Source organism: Podarcis muralis, chromosome 8 (genome assembly GCF_964188315.1).
Source record: "Podarcis muralis chromosome 8, rPodMur119.hap1.1, whole genome shotgun sequence".
Taxonomy (NCBI): Eukaryota; Metazoa; Chordata; class Lepidosauria; order Squamata; family Lacertidae; genus Podarcis; species Podarcis muralis.
Genome location: NC_135662.1, coordinates 47684966 through 47709082, shown reverse-complemented (window position 1 = coordinate 47709082; position 24117 = coordinate 47684966). Strand labels below are relative to the sequence as shown.

The 24117-nt window shown below is 40.9% G+C and overlaps 1 long non-coding RNA gene across 1 annotated transcript; it reads left to right on the top strand.

Moving 5' to 3' along the window:
- Nucleotides 1-23756, top strand: LOC114600727 (uncharacterized). The gene is made up of 3 exons (XR_003707638.2): nt 1-127; nt 18418-18490; nt 20502-23756. It is a non-coding gene; the product is annotated as an uncharacterized LOC114600727 (long non-coding RNA).
- Nucleotides 23757-24117: the final 361 nt, after the last annotated feature.

Sequence of the window (24117 nt, the reverse complement as noted above, 5' to 3'; positions counted from 1 at the left end):
TCGCATGCAGGGGAAGTCCCTAACTCACAGAGTGTTTGAGAACCATCAACTACCCTCATCCAGTCAGTTGATGCTGTTTCCCGGGGTGTGGCCACTGTTGCATGCTGACAGCTTCTAGCAGACATAGGTGAGTGGTGAGTGCAGAGCGGGTACCAAAGATGGGCAAGGTGTTAGAATTCCTGATCCATGATTGCAGTCATGGGATTTTTGTCTTTCACATGACGGTATATTTTGACTCCACAGAGTGGGAAGTGACGGAGACAGGATGTTTATGTTACTGTGTCCTGTGAAGTGTCCTTTGTTCTTTCTCTCTTTGCTGTCTGATGCTAGAGAGGGAGCCATGTTGCAGTGCTCCGTGTGTGTTTATATGTAAATAAAGTAGATTAGCCAAAATGCTGACTTGCTGAGGTCTGTCATGCAAGGTGCGCAAACTCTGCGGATCCCTAAGTGTGCCGATGTCTGTTGGCATCGGTCGCTGTGATGTTTGGGATGAAGAAAGCTTCTGAAGCTCTCAAACAATCAACCAGGAGGGAGAGAACATGCCAGTCGGGCATGTGTCTCTGCCAGGGTCCTACTTGAGTGTAGGCTGAACTCCTGATACAAACTACCCCAGAAGGAGTACAACGTGTCCCCCACCAGAGGCACTACCCCTCCCCAACACCCCATATACCCCACTGGGCTCCAGTGGGATGCAAATTGTGTGTGTGTGTGTGTGTGTGTGTGCGCACACACACACACACACACACACACACTTTCTCTCAGGGGAGGGGACAGAGAAGCAAATGGAGCGTTGGTACCTACAGCACTCTCTCAAAATTCCAAATATGCCCATAGACACAAATAGGCTCACAACCCTTAGAACTATCAGAAGTCTGCCAGTAGAAAACCTATCAGTAAGTTTCCTTGACATTTCTTATTCAGCCAGATGACAGTCTTCATTTGTTATGTGGGATGCACATCTGCCAGCATAAATAGTTTTTATGTGCTTGACACCAAGTTGTCCATTAATAAGTTGAATTGCTGTGATATTTTTCATGTTAGGGATAACAGTATCCCAGCTGCTACATACAGTATATGCTATGTCAATTATTATGAGCATAAATAAGGCTAAGTCACCTTGGCAGTCACTATATTACCTGAAAGTTAAATCCATCACTAGGAAACCACAGTAAATTAGGAGACACACATGCTTTGAATGAAAATAATAAATGGAATGAGATAATAATAATTAAAATTGTTAAAAGAAGGCATATATGTTATTCAGATCATGACAGTCTATGTCCACATTATAATGGAAGGAGACACTTTATATTTTAAAAACTCTGCACCACTCATGTCCATCCCTATGCTGTAGATAGTGTGGGATGAAAACATTCAAAATGCTAAGTAAAGGGTTAATGCTCACCAGGGCTATAGAACTCTGTGATGTCATATGCCAGAGGCAGTTGTGTCAGTTGGTACAGTTATGGCAGTTATGAACAGTCTTTTGTGTTAGAGCAGCTGAGCAGTACCCTCCCAGTATATGGGGATAAGACATCATTGTAACAAAGCTCAATTACTATTGGCTACCTAAAGATTTATTCATCTTTGATAAATGTTATATTCAGATATATTCCATGAACATATTGATCAATAAGTCAATAATGCACTGGGCACAGAAAGGTTGCATTAAAATTGCTCTGCTGGTAAAGAGCAAACTACTAATTAATATATAGCTATAGCTACTACTAATAAAGCCTATAAAAATGTCATGGGTGATTCATGGCTTATGTAGACATTAATAAATTATTGACTCATAGCATGTTCTTGGCTTCTAAAGATGTTTTTATAACAGTCCTGGAGGTTTTGTTAAACATGATTAGAGGGGACCAATTGGTTAAAGGAGTTCAGGTCGGAGCCAGAAATTACAAACTAAGGGCATTTGCAGATGACTTAGTACTGACTTTGCAACAGCCAGATACTAGTACTAAAAGAGTATTAGAACTAATCGAGATATTTGGTCAAGTAGCAGGATTTAAACTGAACAAGCAAAAAACTAAAGTGTTGGAGAAAAATCTAACAATGGCAGAAAAAGAGAAGTTTCAGAGTGAAACAGGTTTAGTAATAACAAAAAAGGTGAAGTACCTGGGTGTGAACTTGACCTCTAAAAATGTGAATTTATTTAAAGACAATTATGACAAATGTTGGACAGAGGTGAAGAAAGATCTAGAAATATGGTCAAGGTTGAGACTTTCCTTGTTAGGCCGAATTGCTGTCATTAAGATGAATGTATTGCCTAGGATGTTGTTTTTATTCCAGACACTCCAGATCTTGGACAAGATGGACTGTTTCAAGAGGTGGCAAAAAGACATATCAAAATTTGTCTGGCAGGGCAAAAAGCCCAGAATAAACTTTAAGATATTAACTGATGCAAAAGACAGAGGGGGGTTTGCCCTGCCGGACCTGAGACTTTATTATGAATCGGCAGCGTTTTGCTGGTTGAAACAATGGCTGCTTCTTGAGAACACAGACATTTTGGATCTGGAAGGGTATGACAATAGATTTGGTTGGCATGCATATATATGGTATGACAAGGTAAAACTGCATAAAGGCTTTAAAAACCATATTGTTAGGAAAGCATTGTACAATGTATGGATAAGATATAAGGATCTACTGGAAAGTAAAACTCCCAGGTGGCTATCACCAATGGAGGCTAAAGAGATAAAAAAACTTAATATGGAGTCCAAATGGCCAAAATATTGTGAAATTTTAGAACAAGATGGTGAAAGAGTTAAACTACAGAGTTATGACAAATTAAAGTCTAAAGTACGAGATTGGTTGCATTACCTTCAGATAAACGAGGTATTTAAACAGGACAGGAAAATAGGTTTTCAGATGGAGAGGTCGAAATTAGAAACAGAATTGTTAGAACCCAATACTAAGAACTTGTCAAGAATGTATAATTTGCTGCTGAAATGGAATACACAAGATGAAACAGTAAAATCAGCTATGATCAAATGGGCACAAGACATAGGTCATGACATTATGTTTGATGATTGGGAACAGTTATGGAACACAGGTGTTAAGTTTACGGCTTGTAATGCTTTGAGAGAAAACATAGTGAAAATGATCTATAGGTGGTACATGACCCCAGTCAAACTTGCAAAAATTTATCATCTGCCCAATAATAAATGTTGGAAATGTAATGAGACTGAAGGTACCTTCTATCACCTTTGGTGGACCTGCCCGAGGATTAAAGCCTACTGGCAAATGATCTATAATGAAATTAAAAAGGTCCTTAAATGGACATTTCCTAAAAAACCAGAGGCTTTTCTCCTGGGCATGGTGGGCCAATTGGTGCCAAGGAAGGACAGAACTTTTTTCATGTATGCCACTACAGCGGCAAGAATTCTTCTGGCAAAGTATTGGAAGACGCAGCAGCTACCCACTCTGGAAGAATGGCAAGCGAAGGTGATTGACTATATGGGAATGGCAGAGATGACCGGCAGAATTCGGGACCAGGGGAGCGAGACAGTGGAAGAAGATTGGAAGAAATTTAAAATATATCTTAAAAACTGTTGTAAAATTGAGGAGTGCTGAGATGTTACGGTGTTAAGAAACAGAGAATTGCAGCTGTAAATCATAAGTCTAAGGAAATTATAACGAAAATGAGTCAATTAATGAAATAGAGGGTTGCTGAGAAAGGGTAAATATAAGGATGCAGAAAAAGGGAGGTATGGGGAAGTCCGGGAAGTAAGGTGAAGGAAAATAAGTTTAAGAAATTATATATGTTTATTTGTTTGTATGTTTTGTTTTGTTTTATTGTTTGTTTTTATTACATGTTTGGAAAATTAATAAAAATTATTTTAAAAAAAACAGAAGATCTAAAAAATAAATAAATAAAGATGTTTGAAATTTGGAAAATAGATCTGGTTGAATATATATATTATAAAAAATAAAAATAAGCAAAAGTATATAAGCCTTGAATATGCAAGCCCAATACAATTCAAAGTTGAATGTGCTTAAATTCACTGACTGAAATTAATAGGTCTATACATTCTAAATCAGTCCTGTATTATGACCACTTTCTATCTCCCTTTTCACTGGAAAAAAAAACATTAGATACTAGCAGGAGATCCTCTGAGACATCACATCTGTCTGTGAACCCTGCATCAAACTTTTCCTCAAAGTAAATTGTGGATGTTTAATCCCTGCTGAGTCAGTCTGAGACAATTGCAATAAATCTGCTGTCATAGATAAGAATGGATCATAATAAGATCATAATATGCCCAATGTTAACTTGACATACAATAGGGAAAAGCACACTCCAGGAACGTAATGAAAATATATGTATCCTGCAATCTAAGATGGGCTGCTCCAGTGTATAGTCCACTGTGGATGCATGACTAAGGCAGATTAATCTTGATGTAGGAAAATGTAACCTTCAGAAAACCACGAGTGCTGAAGAAAAAAAATGATCAGGCCAGTTTAAAACTAGAAGGTGTTATTATTTTTACAACTCGCAAGCTTCAAAAGAAACTTGCTTCCTTTCAATGATAAAAGTACTTTCTCCATCAATATAATTATTTGTGATGCCAATAAAAGGTTTGATGATGATGATATAATTATTTCCTGCATGTTTGTGCCACCCCTCCCAGTCCAGTAGTATGCAAGGAGCATCCCCATGGTGCAACTCCACACACCTGCCATAAACTTGTGAGAAAAGGCAGTTGTTTAGATCTCTTCTATGCCATTAATATGGTGGCCCAATGTTTGATCATATCAAAGCTGTAATGAAAAAGCAATAATTTATTGTTATTATTATTCTTGCTTGAAATAAGAAGCACAAATCATTACAACACAGAGCGCATTGCAATAATTCTGAGCCGAGCTAGAAACTCAACCACCAAGGCTACCTTAGCCTCAAATGACAATGCTGGATCCAAGAGTATTCCCGAGCCGTAAAGCTTGCTCTTTCCATAAAAGTGTAAAAGTTCTCCAAGTTCTGCTGCACACATAATTCCTCTACATGGAATTCAAAATATCACTAAGTAGATTGCTCAGTCAGTGCAAGCATTTCTACTTTCCTGACAGAATTATCTTCTCTCCTCACCCTGATTGCTGTTCACCCAACTCTCCAGAGCTGATTTGTGGGGCGTGGGGAGCACATGGGAGGAGGAGGAGGAGGCCCCATTGTACTAGTGGAACATGCTGTGGTGGCTCTGCTAATGCAATTATTTAGTAGGCCTCTTTTCAGAATTCATTTTCAATTTGTTGGCCTACATCTAACCTATTACCACTTCCAAACACTTGTATAGCACCTCAGCTGCCTCTCCTGAGTCTGATGGAACAAAGAGACTGAGCTGGGTATCATCCACATATTGGTGACTCTTCGCTCCAAAACTCCTAATGACAGCTCCCACCATTTTCATATAGAAGTTAAATAGTGTGGAGAACATGATTGGAACACTACAGGGAAGCTCTCATGCCATTGAACAGTGGTCTCCTATAATTACTTTCTGAAAACAGCTCTGGATGTAAGAGCAGAACCATTGAAATAAAGTGTCCCCAGTCCTCACCTCCATGAGCCACTCCAAAGGAGACCATGGTCTATGGCATTGAAAGTCAAGAAGAATGAACAGGCTCACAATCCCCATCTTTCTTTTGATAAATAATCTTAAACTGGATTACCAAAGCAGTTTCAGTTCTATGACTGGACCTGAAGTGAACTGCCCTGAGACCTCCAGGTATAGGGCTGTATATAAACTATCATCATCATCATCATCATCATCATCATCATCATCATCAATCTCCTTCAAACATGCCTAACGCTTGACCACCACCATCATTTTGAGGACCCTACCAACAAGGGGATATTTGCTACTTGAAGCTACACACTTAGTTGGCTGCTGATCAGTCAGGAAGGAACTATATTGTGTTTGAAGAGAAGATGGATATGAAGTGAAATTATCCCAGAGACCACTGTTGTTTCTGGTCAGTACATGCTCTTAACTATATTAGGTTCCATTTTTAATCTATTAAAAATGGCATAACAGAAAAGAGGTATTCTCCAACTCATATCAGTGGTTTTTTTGTTGTTGTTTTTAGTATCCTGCATCTTTGCAATGCAAGAGATTTAACTCCCTCAGGTCCCCCCCATATATGTATGTGTATCTCTCCTATTTTTTGTGACTATGATAACACCCACAGTTTTTGCATTGCTTTTGGCAAAGTGGCCTACTTAGCAAATGCTTTAAAAGTTCTGGCTTTCCTAGTTTCTGTGTCATTTAATTTTATTACATTCTCAAATATTAAATAATCATAAATAATGAAGATTCTAGGTTGAGATATGCCAGGAAAAATGTTTAAACTTGAGAACATAGTTTGGGGCCATAGTTTTCAGAATTTGAAGACCAAACTAGGGTGCCTCTAATATTTGACTGCTTTTAAAAAGCCTATTTTAAAAATAATGTCACGGCCAATAATGCCATGCCTTGATTAATACTGCACAGAAACTACTTTAAGTTTGTGTGTGTGTGGATAATTTTACCACAGCCAATAGATAACCTACTTCCACAAATGTTTCCATGTTCCTGGTGAAAATCTTTCTTTGTTGATTTGAAGCAGAGGAGTTGGCAGGCAATCACAGGAGCACTAGAGCAGCTTTCTTTTTTTTAAGGAGGGTTATTGTCCATCTCTGGGATGCGGGTGGCGCTGTGGGTTAAACCACAGAGCCTAGGACTTGCCAATCAGAAGGTCGGTGGTTCAAATCCCCGCGACGGGGTGAGCTCCCATTGCTCAGTCCCTGCTCCTGCCAACCTAGCAGTTCGAAAGCACGTCAAAGTGCAAGTAGATAAATAGGTACCACTCTGGTGGGAAGGTAAACGGCATTTCCATGCGCTGCTCTGGTTCGCCAGAAGTGGCTTAGTCATGCTGGCCACATGACCCGGAAGCTGTACGCCGGCTCCCTCGGCCAATAAAGCAAGATGAGCGCCACAACCCCAGAGTCGGTCACGACTGGACCTAATGGTCAGGGGTCTCTTTACCTTTTTATTGTCCATCTCTAGACTGCCTTCTTTGACTTCTATGCCTACAAAACATTACAAAGCATTGTAGATGTTGTGGGGGGAAGCACTCCCCCCCCTGCTTGATTATCAACTTATATTTTCATGTCTGAAAACTCACTCATGGTTGAGTTGCAAATTCAAGAGTAAATGTCAGAGACAAATCTTCTTCAGAAATGAGTGAGAATGTTTTGGCTGGAACTTTAATTTTATATGTTCTTTGAGTCATGTTCTTTATTAGTGCAATTTATAGTCTTCATTTTCACGGGTTACCCTATTTACGCATGTTAACTAAATCCCCAATTAATAGTAGACATATTTTCACAACTCTTGCTTATTTACAAAATCTTGTAAGGAAAGAGGAGGGAGATGGAATAGCAGCTGCTACTTTAAGGCATAAAATTAGACCAATCGTTCTTATTTTGGAACACATAGGATTCCACATTTAGACTCTTGTTCAAAACAATATGCATGATGGTAATTCAGTAATTTTTAACTGAGCCACACATGTATGTTTCCAAGCTACACGTGAGTCTCTGTGCAAGTCAGTAAGGCAGAACTGACTGAAATTCCAGGCTGCAGTTAGTGTTACATTATAACATTGTGCTTATACAAGAGAGATAGATGCATGTAGATGGATTTTAGGTTAGTCATGGCATTAAAGTTGGGAGGATCCAAAGCTCAGTCGTAGAGCACATGATGTGTACAGGGAAGGTGCCATGTTCAGCCATGGCATTTCCAGATAGAAAGTCCAGTGGTGGCAATAAGTAAGTCCTCTGCTTGAGACCCAAGCTATCTGCTGCTACTTAGATGGTAAAGTAGCCTGACCTGCTATAAGGCAGCTTTCTATGTGTGGAAGATGCATTTGCACTCATGGTCAGTTTTTGTCTAATAAAATAGGAGTAATCCCACCCTGTTCTCTTTCTAAGCCATTTTGCTGATCAATCATATCTGAAGCTAAGTTGACTGTGAGGCCTTATTGAAATTCATGGAGTCACAGAAGGGTGCCTGAAAGTCCGGGGGTGGGAAGACCTTGGTCCCCTCCTCCCATGAATTACCATGTCTATCCTTATTTCCTTTCTAAAAAGTCCCTTGAAAGCACATGATTGTTGAAGCCATTATAAAAATAAGAGCCCTCATCATAACTTTGCAGTGATGAATAGTTTTCTGGTGTACAATTGGAATAACATGCATATATATCCACCCACATATATAATCATTTTTGATTATAGGCAAAATCAAGTGGACTCAAATTATAGAGATATACAACCATGTGAATAACACAGCATTCATATCTTAAAGCAATTAAGAACTCACAACAAAAGCAGAAGTGGTGATGGAGACATAGAGAATACTTGGGCAAGATTTAAAAATATAGAATTGATGGATACAGGACTTCAAAAGCATGCTTATCTAGGAAATTTCAGAAGCACAGCCTGACAAATGTCTCGATTATAGATAGAAAATGAGGAATCATTCAAGGACACATGAGTGCTGGCTTCAGAGAACAAAGTTGCTTGTCCTGCCTGGAACAATGAGGACATGGAACTAAATGGGAGGTTGTCACTGAGGGAAAGACAGAAATCTAGGGAGCAACCAGAAAGAGACACCTAAGATTCCAGTAGACAGCAAAAGGTGATACAAGTTGATGGTGATCATGTTTTATACATTAAAAAAGATTAAAAGGAATGTAGAAGAACCTGCCTAGGCATGACCAGCAGGCTGGCAGGAAGAAGGAAGGACTTGATCCTAGATGCATGGAAACTAGTATATTTATAAGTGGGGTGTTGGTTTTTTGGGTATATTATTTCTTACTCTTTAACCTGTTATAGTTTAACATAGCTTAATAACATTTGAACTATCAGTGTTTGATTCAGATGGTGGGAGAACTCCAGTGGCCAGGTATGCATTTTGAACAGGGTGGTAGAGTCCCCATTTTATTTTTCATATTTATTTGCAGATTCATAAGCCACTTCATAACCCAAAGTTACCGAAGTGGTGTACAAGAAACAGTTTAAAATGTAAAAAAATAATACAAACTCTGTAAACAGAAGAACAATAAGAACATTTCAGAGGAAGCCTTCATAAACAAATATGTCTTTAATTAATGTGCTTGCTAATTTCAATTTGTAAGTGATTTCAGGGGCTCTTGGTGGGTGTTGAGCGTTCAACTCATTTTTTGAACCAGCAGAAGAATGAGTGCTAGTGCAAGAGGATTTCCCCCTCTCCTCCTCCCACTCACATCCTTCGCAACCCAAAATTCTGCTCTGGAATATTGGGGGTTGGAAGAACCTGCCCAGGACAAATTTAGGGGACACAGGGGAAGGAGAGGGGGAGAAGTTCCACCACACAAGGAAAAATACTTGCACTGACAGTACATTCACCTTAGTGCTATGCTGAATACAATCCATATTATAATACCCCACAAAAAAAAATCGCACACTGGAAATCTTTTTTTAAAAAAATGAATACTTTAATTCTTTAATATTTTGTACAGGTGCACAGATGGGCATTCAAGCATTCAGCATAGGCATATGTCCATATCAAAAACAGCAAAGTGATGTACTTGGGTAATAGTACACACACCGGAAATCTAACCAAAAATCCACTGGTCAAAATGTATCATAGTGAAACCAATTGCTGGTCTGGCTATGAATAAAACACCTCTCTGGCACTAAATTCTACAAGCTGACACTCATGCTGCAGGGTGTTGGTACTTTATAAAGCCTTTCCCTGACATCCTGATTATTGAATGTTATGCAAGGCAGCGGGGGGGGGGGGGGGAGAAGGGGAGAGAGAAGATGCATGATTAGAATAAGGGTGATTTTAATAGTAGCTTAATGCAGTAGGAAAGATGTAGTGCAGCAATAAAAATGTAAAATGTTAGAAAATAGGTTCCATAAACCTGGATTTATGCTATTTTTGTACATTTCAAATTTTCTTCAGCTCTGCAAATTGCAAGGGATGTTTAGATGGTAAAGGATAGGTTTCGTTAACAAACCCTGATGGAAGGAATTTGTCACTGAACTGAAACTGGCTCATTTATGTGGATTCTCCAAGATTAGTGGAGTGGATGGCATACAGGCAACTCCTCATTTGCGTTCTGAGACACTGCACATTTAAGTGAAGTCACGTATATTGGGAACACCATTGAAAAAGCCTGAAAGCACCCTCTAAAATTAAACTGTGACTGGAGAAACCCTATAAAAAAAACAAAAACTCCACAATAATCGGTTCCTCCAAACTTTCTTGCTCGAACTCCCAACTCTCCATAGGCCTCAAAGGTCAGTGCAAAGGCTCCTGAAATTGCACTTGCAAAGACTTGTGGGATTGCTAGATTTTTGTCCCCCCTTTTTTTGCTGTTTTTGCATTCTTTTTAAGGTCCACTTTGGCTCCTTTTCATGCCACTTCTGGGTTCACTGCAGTGCATACAGTTGTAGTTACACATGCCTTGAACATGTGTAAATGGGGAGTTGCCTGTACAAAACAAATTTTGCTTGGGTTTCATGAATATCGAATTTAGACCCTGAAGTTATTGATCCTTCTCAGCAACTTAGACCTCCTAGAGCTGCTACTTTAGATTTTCTCTGAAAGAAATGCCCTTGCCCTCAAAAGAATATTTACTCAGTTGTGTCTCAGCATCTCAACATCTCAATATCTAAAATAAATAGGAAATTATTGGATTAATGAGGGTCAGAACCTTATTAAGCATAACATACTTCTACACAGATACTAAGAGCCATGAGGGACCTGCCAGTTTTGACCTTCCCCCAACACTTGCATAATTTAAGGTACTATGGTTAAATGTTCTTGCTAACATGCCACAGCTTGTCCAGCCTGCAGAACAGAGTTTCTAACATTGCTTCAAAGCCTGGAACTGCTCAGTGTTCTGACTCAGGGCCAGACTAGAAACAATCCAGCCGTGGGTTCAGAATAACAATTGGAGGCATGCTGGGGTAGGGCAAACACGGGAATGGATTGGTTTGGACTAGGAATGGAAGGATCTATCCATCTTGTTTCCGTCCAGTTCTCATTTTTCAAATCTAAAATTTCTACAGCCACATATAGCTTGTGAAACATAGACCACTTACAAACGCCATCTCCAACTTCTCAAAAGATTCCATCAACGGTGTCTCCGAAAAATCTTACACATCACTTGGGAAGACAGGCGAACTAATATCAGTGTACTGGATGATGCAAAGATCACCAGTGTTGAAGCAATGATTCTCCAACATCAACTTCGTTGGACTGGTCATGTTGTGCGGATGCCTGATGATCTTCTTCCAAAGCAACTACTCTATTCCGAACTTAAAAATGGAAAGTGTGGTGGTCAACAAAAGAGGTTTAAAGACTGTCTCAAGGAAAATCTAAAAAAAATGTAGTATAAAAACCGACAACTGGGAAACACTGGCCTGCAAGCGTTCCAGTTGGAGAACAGCCTTTACCAAAGGTGTCATGGACTTTGAAGACACTCGAACTCAGAATGCAAGGGGGAAACGTGCTAAGAGGAAGGCACGCTTGGCAAATCCACACTGTGATCAATTCCCACCTGGGAACCACTGTTTAAGGACGTGTGGATTCAGAATTGGCCTCCACAGTTACTTACAGACTCGTTGTTAAAACCGTGTTTATGGAAGACAATCTTACTCGGTTAAGAAGAAGAAGAAATATTTGGAGGGGGGAATCTTCATGGAAATTCTTCAGCATTTTAGTGTGAATTTCTTCTAATAAACATATTTTTGCATGCAGTTTTGATTAATGTACACGTTTTTGCAAGCAATTCCTCCTTATATAATGCATTTTAGTATATAATTTTCACCAATATATTTGTTATGATGTACATTTCCTCCTAATTTATTAATTTTTGTAAACATTGTTAAGTTGGAGAACTTCAAAATTCAAAATGAATTTTGAAGGATAGTTGTGTCTCAGTTCTCATATTGTTTCAGAAAACGTGGATTTGATGGATTTGGCTTCATAAGCAAACTGAATGGAATCCCTTCCACTATCCCTAATTAAGACTGAGACCTTGGCCTGAAGGAAGTGGGGCTTCGACCCATGTTCTTCAGCTAAGGCTCCATGACAAATCCCCTTATACTTGCTATTGCAGTGAATGGGACCTCTTTTTAAAAAATGCTCCTAGTGCTTAGAGAGCAACAAGGAACAGGAGATTGTTTACTGTAAAACAATTCATATGTAATTCTTATTGCTTAAATAATAGGGCTATCATACAGGAGCAGCCATAGTTTGGAAGGCACACTATGAGGACTTGTATAGAAGAATATAGATCCATGATTTGGTGTGAGGCCACATCTACTACAATAAGTAGGGAAGGCTAAACATTGGCAAGGTACTCCCATGGTAAATGTTGGCATCTGATAAACCTGCTTAGTAATTCTATTCCTTTAAAAATGCTATTAGCAGAGAAGTGTTAGAGAGTCTGTTGAGACTGATGCCCTTAAAAACCACACATGATGAGATATTTTGGCTGTTAGCACTGCTTTCAGTGAAGACCTTGCCTGCCCACATATTGGTTGGGCAATTTGTCCAATGGACACATGCCAGACTTTTGAATGGTTTATCTACATAGCTTTGCATAAATACCAAGGCTGATGCCATCACATCTGCAAAATGTTCCAGATATTTATAACACTACCAGGCAATTAATATGCTAAAATGGAGGGAGGTAGTAGAGGGGCTATGTATTGAGCATCATTGGGTTTACCAGAAGTGGGTTAAGATATTTTACAATGTCATTGTACTAAACTTCTATAGTTGAGAGAGAGAGAGAACCACAAGTGTTATTATGATAAACATGCTTTGTGACATTTGGCACTGTGAAATGAGGGCGGGGGGAGATCCTTTGTAGGGAATAGCTTCATTGCCACAGATGGATCAAGGACAGACCTATGAATCAGCATCAGTGCTCTCAGTTGGTGCTATGTGCCTAGAAAATGTCTGTTACAGTCTTAGTGATATATTTGGCTGAAGAGCTGTGAAGCTAATTTTAGGATTTATTAATTACAAGTATTTTTATACTGTCCTTCAATCATATTCACAGGCAGGTTATAAAAATAATAAAAGAATTAAAATATAAATACAACAAATAAAATAAGCTAAGAGCCCAAAAGCAGCACAAAGCAACATTAAAATCACATCTTAAAAGTTCAGGCTGATAAAAAGTTGCTAACATAATAATAATGGAAGTGCTAGGACAGGTCCTTCAGCTGCCAAGGTGCCACAGCTGAGAAGGCCCCCTCTCTGCCACCTTCCTCATCTCAAATGGTGGGGACACCTACAGGCGATCTTCTTTTAACAATCTTAATTTACAGATAGACACATATGGGGAAAGGCAATTCTTCAAGGATTCAAGCCCTAAGCCAAGAGTCAAAATCAGCACTTTGAATGGACCTGGAAATGGATTGGGAGCCAATGTTATTTGTAACACAGGCAATGGAGGCTGACCCTTTAGGGTGAACAGGGCACTGCCTCACTAATCTCACTCTGCCCCCTTGCCAGCCTTCAGCGGCTTATGTTCTTACTTTCAACCAGCCCAAGGGGTGGCCCTGCCTCAGTGTTGCCCTTTTACAAGTCATGGGGTGGGGAGGGAGGATGATGCAGGACAGAACTATAATTAGGTAGTCACTGACTCTGGATTCACCTACTATTGGTCTCTTTCCTTCTGCCCTACCAGTCCCAATGGGCACCAGCCACCACTGGGCATGGGAACAGAAGAAGCTGCCTTGTACTGAGCCAGACCATTGATTGTATAGCCAACCATCTAGCTATATCTGTATTTGATTGTATTTGATTCCTTTGCTATGGCTTGTGGCTGATGCAAATAAAGATTTTATCTATCTATCCATCTAACTCAGTATTGTTTGCTTATTGACAGGCAGTACCTCTCCCTGGTTTCTCTCTGGAGAAGTGAGAGACTGAACCTGGGACCAGGGGCAGATCTACTATGGAACTAATGAAGCTTCAGCTTCAGGGTCCCATCCCAGAGGGATGTAGTAGGGTTTTTTTGAGGGGTTTTTAAGGTGGTGATCTGTCATAGAACAACCCCACTGAAAAAGATAACAGTGGTTACCCAGACCTTGTTGCTGGTTGTAAAGAGGCCATCATATCAGTTCAAGCTTCAGGTCCCCCAAAATGTAGGTCCTACCTGGGACCTTCTGCATGTGAAGCAGGTGCTCTGCCACTGAGTGACTGTCCTTCCCTTCCCTACCCTGCCCCCCACACAATCCTTGGCCCAGATACCCTCAGTAGGCCCGCCTCCTTTTTGCTGCTTTTGTACCAGTCCACCTAGGAGCTGATAAGATGAGCAAGGGCTACAACTCCTTTCATTGCACGCTTCTTTTGGAGGAGCAGGTGAACATGCAGTGGCAGTAGGGAGGAGGAGCAGGGCCACTGAACGCCTTCCTGGGGTATGGACCTTGGCAGGTGCCTGACTACTGAGCCCTGATGGCAGCATTGCTCACCTGAGAATTCTATGTTCTCCACAAACATGGAAAGATCCTATCTTTCAGAAGAACCTTTTCAGATATCAAATACTGTAGACTTAGCATATGAATGGTGTAGTGACGCCTACATTTCCCGAACAGAATGCTGATATGATCATTTTGATGCTGTGAAAATTACCTTGTTCACCAAGAAGAAAGGAGTTAATCTCACTACCGTTTGCATTATTGGTATTTGTGATCAGTGACAAGATACTCAAGGCCAAGCCGATCAAACCATTCTGCCATGCCTGAAATTGCCAAGCCAGATGTTAAGCAGGTGATTATATCTAAGAAGAAAATGCATTTGTGTCCCAGAAAGTGAAATATTGGAATGAAGGTTGCTGGAGAAGAAAGAATGACTTGCATTTTGTAATAATAATCACCAGGTAAGGAGGAAATCAGCCCTGAGTGCTCACTGGAAGGACAGATCCTGAAGCTGGGGCTTCAATACTTTGGCCACCTCATGAGAAGAGAAGACTCCCTGGAAAAGACCCTGATGTTGGGAAAGATGGAGGGCATGAGGAGAAGGGGACGACAGAGGACGAGATGGCTGGACAGTGTTCTCGAAGCTACCAGCATGAGTTTGACCAAACTGCGGGAGGCAGTGGAAGACAGGAGTGCCTGGCGTGCTCTGGTCCATGGGGCCACGAAGAGTCGGACATGACTAAACAACTAAACAACAACAACAAGGAGGAGGAGGAGGAGGAGGACAAAAGCGATCGTGAGTCATTATCAGGCAGCCCACATTGAAGTTATGATATGGCTTCAAGATTAGTTAATGGAATTATAATCCTTTCACCAGAATAGTTAATTTATTCCACATTATTTGAATAATTTAAAAGCATGGGTTTAGCATAATAAAAACACAAATTTTAATAGGTGGGTTTTAAGATCCAAGGCAGCAGTGTTTATGGGCACAATCTCCCACTCAACTTTCTCCCCTCCACTAAAAACATCTTGCCCACGCTAAACACTTGAACTCCTACATTAGATTCTTCACTGAATTGTGAAAAAAGGTTTGTTGAGGGAAGATTGTAACCTTCAGGTATTCAGTCAGGTATTCAGTCGATGCCTTCCCTGCCATGTTAGGCAAATGAGGCAGCCCAGCCCTTTAGAAAGGAATTCCTTCTATCTTATTGATGCTTCTCAAAGAGTCCAGTGTAGACCTGATATTTTTTTTGGGGGGGGGGGCAGGATTGCAATCAGCAATTTCATCACCAGTTTCTTTGGCACCGAGTTCTTGTGTTGTACTGATGGCTAATGTCTCTCTCAAAAGACAGGTTTGTCCCAGTGTGTAATTTACATGGATTTGCTTTGCGTTGAATTTTAATGTCACATCTGAATCAACATCAGAAAGACAAAGCTTTAATCAGCTCTAACATTATACTCTCTGGAGTTTGAGTTTAAGCTGTGTGGAATAAGATGGCCTAAGCTAAATCCACTTCACATAAATCTCTTGTGCATCCATCTTTCTTACTGTCCACATGGCTTCCTGTGCATATGTCCATGGAATGGCCATTGTTTCCGCAGCAGGAGTCCTTTAAAGTATGAAGCTGGGTGTTATTAGAACTGACAGACCCCTTCTCCCTCAAGGATCTGTTGTCAGCCCGAATTGGTTGCAGGAGTGGACATAATTATTGCTGTATGATATCTGCAGCAAATTTGCCCTCTGACCATGAGTGCCTATTATACTGCAGCTATCCTTCCTTCCAGCTCATGCTTACTTTACAGAATAAGCTACATCAGGGGTAGGCAGACTTCAGGCTTGTGGGATCTTTGTAATTTGCATGATATGCATGATATAAGACATAATAATAATAATTTATTATTTATACCCCACCCATCTGGCTGGGTTTCCCCAGCTACTCTGGGTGCCTTCCAACAGAACACTAAAATACAATAACCTAATATACATTAAAGGCTTCCCTAAACAGGGCTGCCTTCAGATGTCTTCCAAAAGTCTGGTAGTTGTTTTTCTCTTTGACATCTGGTGGGAGGGCATTCCACAGGGTGGGCACCACTACCGAGAAGGCCCTCTGCCTGGTTCCCTGTAACTTGGCTTCTCGTGGTGAGGGAACCGCCAGAAGGCCCTCGGCGCTGGACCTCAGTGTCCGGGCAGAATGATGGGGGTGGAGATGCTCCTTCAGGTATACTGGACTGAGGCCGTTTAGGGCATACAGATAACTTGTTTTTAATAAATCAGCAGTGTTGATGAGGAACGGCACAGCTACGAAGTTTACAAAACAAAACCACTGTTCACATCAGTCAGCAGTTACCAATATTTGCATTACCAAAACATTAGGGTTGGCAGGACGGAGTTTCCCCCCCCCCAAAAAAAAACCCTATCAAGGGTTGGGACCTTGTGATGTCACAAGGCAGAGGAATGTCACATGATCACCAACTCTTGCAAGAACAGTTTATTGGTAAACTTGTACAGGGTCTTATTAAAGGCTGATAAAAATGGTGATGAGAGAAAAAATAGGGGAAATCAACTTTTGAGAGGGGGGACTGTTATTTTTCCATTTCAATAGAAAAATGGAAATTTAGGGTGAAATAGAGAAACTTCTTGTGCAACCGATAATGATAATGTTCCACTAATTACAATGCTTCAAAACTCCTAGATCCAAAGGTAATAATGTTGCTAACTGAATGAACTAACCACATCTCAGCTTGATCAGAGATCATCTAGGGGAGTGCTGTTGGTTGTCTCTCATGTTACCAAAGCCTGACTAGGCTCAACCGGAAGTCAGGCATGTAGCGTTGCTAGTTCCACACTGTGGAACGCTTCTCCCAGCAGGCATTCACAGGTTTACTTTCATGTGTCTCTTGAAAACTTTCTTTATGCCAACAGGTCTATTGGGTTGTTTTGTTTTCTTTAGCTGAGCCAGTCATTTATTATTATTATTATTATTTTGTGATTTTGAATTGTCTTTATAGTATTCTGTGTGATGCACTGCCTTGGGATTTTATGTGAGTGGGTGGTATACAAATACATTTTGTAAGTAAAGAAATAAATCTCCTCCCACATTTCACAGACAGAAATGGATATCCTTGAAACACCCTTATTCCATTATCAAGCACTTGCACACTGCCCAAACTTACATATATACACACACAGGCCAGTTATGATAGCAATGATCAAATCAGTAGTGCTGTTTCACTGCCCACTTACATTAATCACACTTCATATTCACTGCATATCACATGCATACATCTCACTTGCCTTTCACCTGACTGATTCTGCTTTCTGCTGCAAGCAGGCTGGGATGGCCGTGCTTCATTGTTGATTGACATGCATGTGCTCGCTCTGCTCCTGCAGCTTGGCCTGGATAGGCAGGGACATTGCTGCTGCCACTGCACAACTACCAGTCCAAATACAAGGCCCAAACATTGTGGCCCACCAAGTAAGCATGCCACTGCTCAGCAGCAGCCACCACCCTGGCCGGTGACAGGCATTAGAGACATGCTGCTGCCGCCGCTGCCCATGTTGGTGCAAGCAGTACACGGGCAAGACTACAGCTGCCAGTACTGTGTTGAAAATGCAGGGCAATGGTGAGCATCCCACTCTGCAATCTTCCCAATAGGCAGTGTGCACTGCAGCCATACTGCTCTCCCTCCTCAAAGGTGAACATGGGGAAGAAGGGAAACATGGCAGATGTGGCTGATCAAAGATTTGGACTGCTAGCTAGAAGGTCACAGATCCTGAAATCTTCAAATTCCACCAGACATGGAACAGATCTTGGTTCCGATATTTCTTCCTGCATCATAGACATGTGGGGAAAATTTCTCCTGGTATTATTCATGTACTGAAATAAATGATTTATTGTTAGTTTTCATTTTGTTTTCCTGCACTGTAAACATTCTTTTTGCAGGCTTTTATAAAGGAATTTCTGATCGGAGGCAACAGATGGATAAGTGGTCTGTGCATGGTGATTGCTACTTCAAGTGAGTCTTAAGGGATGATTTTGCTTTCCTTTAAAATCTGTAAAAAGTTTTGGTAAATTTCAGTTCCGCAGCAGATATATTGGTTGGGTTGGTTAAGAGTTAATGAATGAAACATAATATGTTAATGAATGAAACATAATATCAAGGAGGGCAAATTGATTACAAAAACTAGATAAAGAAATGCAGATTATTTATACAGTATCTTGATAAGAATATAGAATGTGGAAATTAGACTTCTTTCATTTATATATTGATTTGGAACAGTGTGACATAGTATATTCTATTACTCCTTAGAGGAGACACACGTTTTTAAAACAAAATGCAATGACTGAGCAAAATGAAGCAGAAGGTCACTTTGGGACTGCGGATGATCTTCTTAGCCAATTGTTCAGTTTTATCAGTAACGTGTCAAATACATTTCAAGTTTGGCTGTATTACTATATTATTATGGATTCAGGTAGGTAGCCGTGTTGGTCTGATGCAATCGAAATAAATTTAAAAAATAAAAAATTCTCCAGTAGCACCTTAGAGACCTATTAAGTTTGTTTTCGGTATGAGCTTTTGTGTGCATGCACACTTCTTCAGTGTGCATTTATATTATTAGGTTTTTATTGCACTTCCAGGAAGAATATACTTCTCAAAATAGAGCAACACAAAAAACCAGAAACAAAAAACCCCAGGCTAATAAATGGTTTTACATTTGTGATTAAAGCTGCTAATTGTAAACAACCTGCAATTTTTTAGTCAAAAGATCCAGCTTGCAGGTAGTGGACAATTCTCTGGTCAGAATTGTTTGCTATGCCTAGCAGATGTAAAATGAAGAATTCACATAGTAAGGCAGCAGGCATTAAGATGAAAAATATGTCAAGGTTACTTTCACAGTAATTCCCGAAGAATTTATATCTGGACTAACATTCATCGTTGTTGCCTGAGGGGGGTCTGGCATGACAGACAGAACAATGACAGACAGAACAATGATAAAGTGCTCTTCTAAATTTAAGGGCTATTTATTTAATTCATTATGGGTGTGGACAGTGTTTTTGTGTGGCGGTACTCACCAGCACAGAGAACTAACAAATCTTTTTTGTGGCTGCCCATAGCAGCAATTTTGTGCTGGCATCAATGGCATTTTTATGAAGTAATTAGTACCAGCACCTCATTTTTAAAAAAAAACAACCAAAGAATTTTTAAAAGAATTGGGTGTGGAAAGACCACTTTTCTCAGGACAACCCACCACTGCCATGTTGCAATGCCAATGGAAGCTCCACTCCCTCCCCACAAGCCTAACTGTACCTTGAGGAAGGATATTTCAAATTCAAAATGTTAATGAGCATTTTGAAAGTGGTACTTTGGGGAGGAGAATTGCTGATATTGCTTGTGTCTCCATTGTACTGAGGGAAGCCTTCTTGTTAGCTGAGTGACACCACTGAACGCAATCCATATTCAAATGCCATGCCAATGTAAAATTGGACGATGGTCCAGCGTTCAAATCCCAACTTATCCTGAACTCGGGGCAAAAGTAGTGCAATCTGAAAGCAATTTTAAAACCCAATGATCTCTAGGCCTTGAATTCATCTTCAAAGTGCCCTAACCCTTGCCTCCTGAAATTCTTGAATTTGCACCAAAAGTCCTTAAAGGTAGCCGGTGTACAATTTATTGTAAGAGACTCTTGTTTCAGCTTTTCCTTCTCTGCCAAACTTAGGCATATGATTGGTGTTTTTGCTGCAAGGCAGTTGTCTAAATCTATTCCTGGAGCTACTATGTCTACAGTTATTGAAATAATTGTGTTCACACATTTTGGCTGAGCCGAGCTTCATTTGGTTAGGCTGCGTCAGCACTTCCATTGTGAAGCACACCAGTTTGAAAGGTATAAAAAAGAAACCAATCATCATAGTTGCATAAACTCTAGCGTTTGAAAGATGCAGCATCCACACAGGCAATTTTGTAATTAAGGAAATGTTATGTACTTTATCCCTTTGTGGCCGCCTCAATTATCTTTTTGAAAAGATAGTTTCTACGCTGACAAAACTAAATGTCGCTGTGATCCATCTGTCCTTCTGTGTTCAGCGGCCCCAAGCAGTAAGATGCACCCAGAACACTCTGATGGTGAGTAAGTCAGATCTGTTAATAAATTCCTGGGGAAGGGTCAGATCGGTGCATAAATTGTTTTTTGTAACCGCACACAGATCAGTTCCCTTCCAATGGAGTGAAAATGGAAGACCAAACAAACACAAGCTCCGTGTGTTAATTAAAGTTCAATGACAACAATAGATGCATTATATAACCATCAAAAAAACATGTCGGGCGAGTTTCACTCAAATCTGCTTGTGGGCTTCCCATAGGCATCTGGTTTGCCACTGTTAGAATAAAATCCTTGACTAGATAGGCCATGGGTCGGCAAACTAAGGTCCGCGGGCTGGATCAGGCCCAATTGCCTTCTGGATCCGGCCTGCGGACGGTCCAGGAATCGCCGCGTGGATCGCCAGCACTCAGTTCTTTCCCTCTCCCTCCCTCGGCAGTGGCGGCGCCTCCTCCTTCCTCCCTCCTCCTGGCTTCTCCCCACCCTGCCTAGAGGAAGAAGGGGGCTGGACATTGTTGGTGCCAGCAGCAGCAGCAGCGCTCAAGCGGCCACCATTTTAAGCAGCCCCTCTCCAGAGCCCTTTTGTGTGCCACTCATGGTCTCTCCGCTACCGCCATCCCTTGCCGCTTGCAAGACACAAGAGCCGCAGTTGGCTGAGCGCCCCTCTCGAGTGGCTGCCATTTTAAGCAGCCACTCTCTGGAGCCCTTTCGCGCACTGCTTATCGTCCCTCCGCCACCACCGCCAGCCCCTGCCACTCGCAAGACACAGGTAAGCAGCCACCGGGACTCAAGCAGCCCCCCCCCCAAAAAAATAGTCCAGTCCCCCACAAGGTCTGAGAGACAGTGGACTGCCCCCCTGCTGAAAATGTTTGCTGACCCCTGAGATAGACCTTTGGTTCAATCCAGCAAAGTTTTTCTTCTTAAACTGGTGTTTGCTTAAACATATTTTTTTCTACCATTATAAAAAGAAGGAAAATTTAAAGCATGATTTTACTTTCTCAGATTTTAATTTAAAATTGATTTGATAGTATATGACAATTATAACTCACCACTTTCAAATAATTCCTTATCAGCCTGTAGTTTTACTTCCTTTTGGATAGAGGTGCTTCGTTCACCGGCAGTGCAACCCCTTAACATATCTGCTCAGATGTCCCACTGAGCTCAGGGAGACTTCAGATAAGCGTGCATAGGAGTACAGCCTAAAGTGATTTTAAAAGAAGAGAAGAAGAAGAGTTTGGATTTGATATCCCGCCTTTCACTCCCCTTCAGGAGTCTCAAAGCGGCTAACATTCTCCTTTCCCTTCCTCCCCCACAACAAACACTCTGTGAGGTGAGTGGGGCTGAGAGACTTCAGAGAAGTGTGACTAGGCCCAAGGTCACCCAGCAGCTGCATGTGGAGGAGCGGAGACGCGAACCCGGTTACCCAGATTACGTGACTACCGCTCTTAACCACTACACCACACTGGCTCTCGCCATAAATCATAAAAAACAAACAACCTTTATTATATTGAATGTGATGCTCACCTAATTTAAAATTTAATTTTTATTACCTAGGTCCTGGTGTAATAATTGGGATAATAATTAAAGTGAAACATTTTATTAGAATAAAAGAATATGAATCATTCCTCGGAAGTCCATTTTACAATTCCAGAACAACAGTGTTTTGAAAATATCAAAGAAACAAACTATATAAAGAGCAAGGGATGCTGGCTTAGATTTGACCATTTGACACACTGCAGTCTTTTTATTCTCAGAATTTATGGGATCAAGAGACCAACAGGAGAGATTAAAGAGGTTGTCAGCTGCTAAACTAATCAGTAATTATCAAATGTTTCCACTGAGTCAGGACATTAAAGAATGTGCCTACTGAAACACTTATTACTAAATTAATAAGATGACTAATAATCAAATTGATGTATATGAAGTCTTATTCTTTTTAAGGCAGGCAGTCCAACCTGGATATGTTAGAGATGAGTGCTGACGATCATGGGGTGGCTCACAACATTAATCTATATTGGGAAGCATCCTGAGGCAACATTTGATTTGTGTTTTATTTCAAAACCAGGACAAAACTCTGCTCACAATATAGCTGAGGCACCTACTGTAAGTTCCATGTTTTATATTATACAGTAAGTTAACCATTTACACGGGGATTATATTCCAGGGATTATGCCTAAAGCCAAAATCATATATAGTCAAAACACTTTGGGTGCAATGGCGGGTGGCCATTGCCAAGGTCTTTCCTTCCCCCTTTTTGCCCCCTTTCCTTCCACTTTTTAATTCTTAAAAAAAAGAGAAAAGATTAAGCACGTAACGCTGAATGCACTCAAGTTAAATGTTTGTATATTGAGGGTCTACTGTATACTTATATATTTTTATATAATGTTTGTTTCCACCCTTAGAGAAATAGATTCCTTACAAGCCTAGCTAATGGAGAAACAGATACATGGATATCCGAATAAATTTAGCTTTTGGGATCATTGGTGAATATTCGTTTCACCCCTGTTCTTTCCATTCTTTTATTCATAAACAACGTTCATAAACTTTCATCGAACCCTTACCCCCATAGTAAGCAAATGTAATAGTCTTGCCTCCAGCACTCCACTCTACTTTAAATTAAAGGTTATAATGACACTATAAGCAAAACCACAGTGGGGAGTAAATATTCGAGTCAATTTGAAACCTGCCTTTTCCTCCCTTTCTACTTGATTGAATCTATCTACCTTGCTGTGCAAATGACTAACACCAATGTTAAAAAGGGGACATAAGCAAAGGCTTGCTGGATCAGACCAAAGACCCATCTAGTCCAGCATCTTGTTCTCACAGAGGCCAACCAGATACACATGGAAAGCCCTTAAGCAGGACTTTAATGCAACAGCACTCACCCCACGTGATTCCCAGCAACTGGTATTCAGAGATATCACACCTCCGACCATGGAGGCAGAACAGAGCCTTCATAGCTAGTAGTCTCTTTTAGCCTTATCCTCCAACCTGATCTGTAGATGTCTATGCCTGACTTGTCTAACAGTCCCTCCAAATATGCCCAATTTCACTTTGGGACCTTGTTGGATTTTGTCAGGTGTGTATGCAGGAGCCAGGCCCTGTGACCAATAGGACTCTGCAGGACTGGGGCCTTCCTAAGTTTGTTCTGAAGAGGCAAGGGGCGGTCTCACAGGTAACTCACAGCACCTGGTGGCAAGAGCTGGGAAGGGATATAAGGTCAGCATTTCCCTTCGGCTATTTGCCACAGCAATACTCCTCCTGCCTTGCTGTGTGTGGCTTCTTGCTTCCTGATCCTTGAACCTCGGCTTCTTTACTCCCTGCTTCCTGACCCTCGGACTCTTGGCTTCCTGACTCCTGGCTTCTGGACCCCTGTTCCTGCTCCCACCCCGCTATCTTTCCCCGAGTCCTGACGTCCCCTGCCGGGACTTCGATCGCCCGTGAACCGGACTGTGACAGACTTCTCAAATTTAGTCTTATGCATAAAGAGATGTTCTCCATGTCTATATATACCCCTCAACATGCTCATGCTCTTTTACTTAAGTCT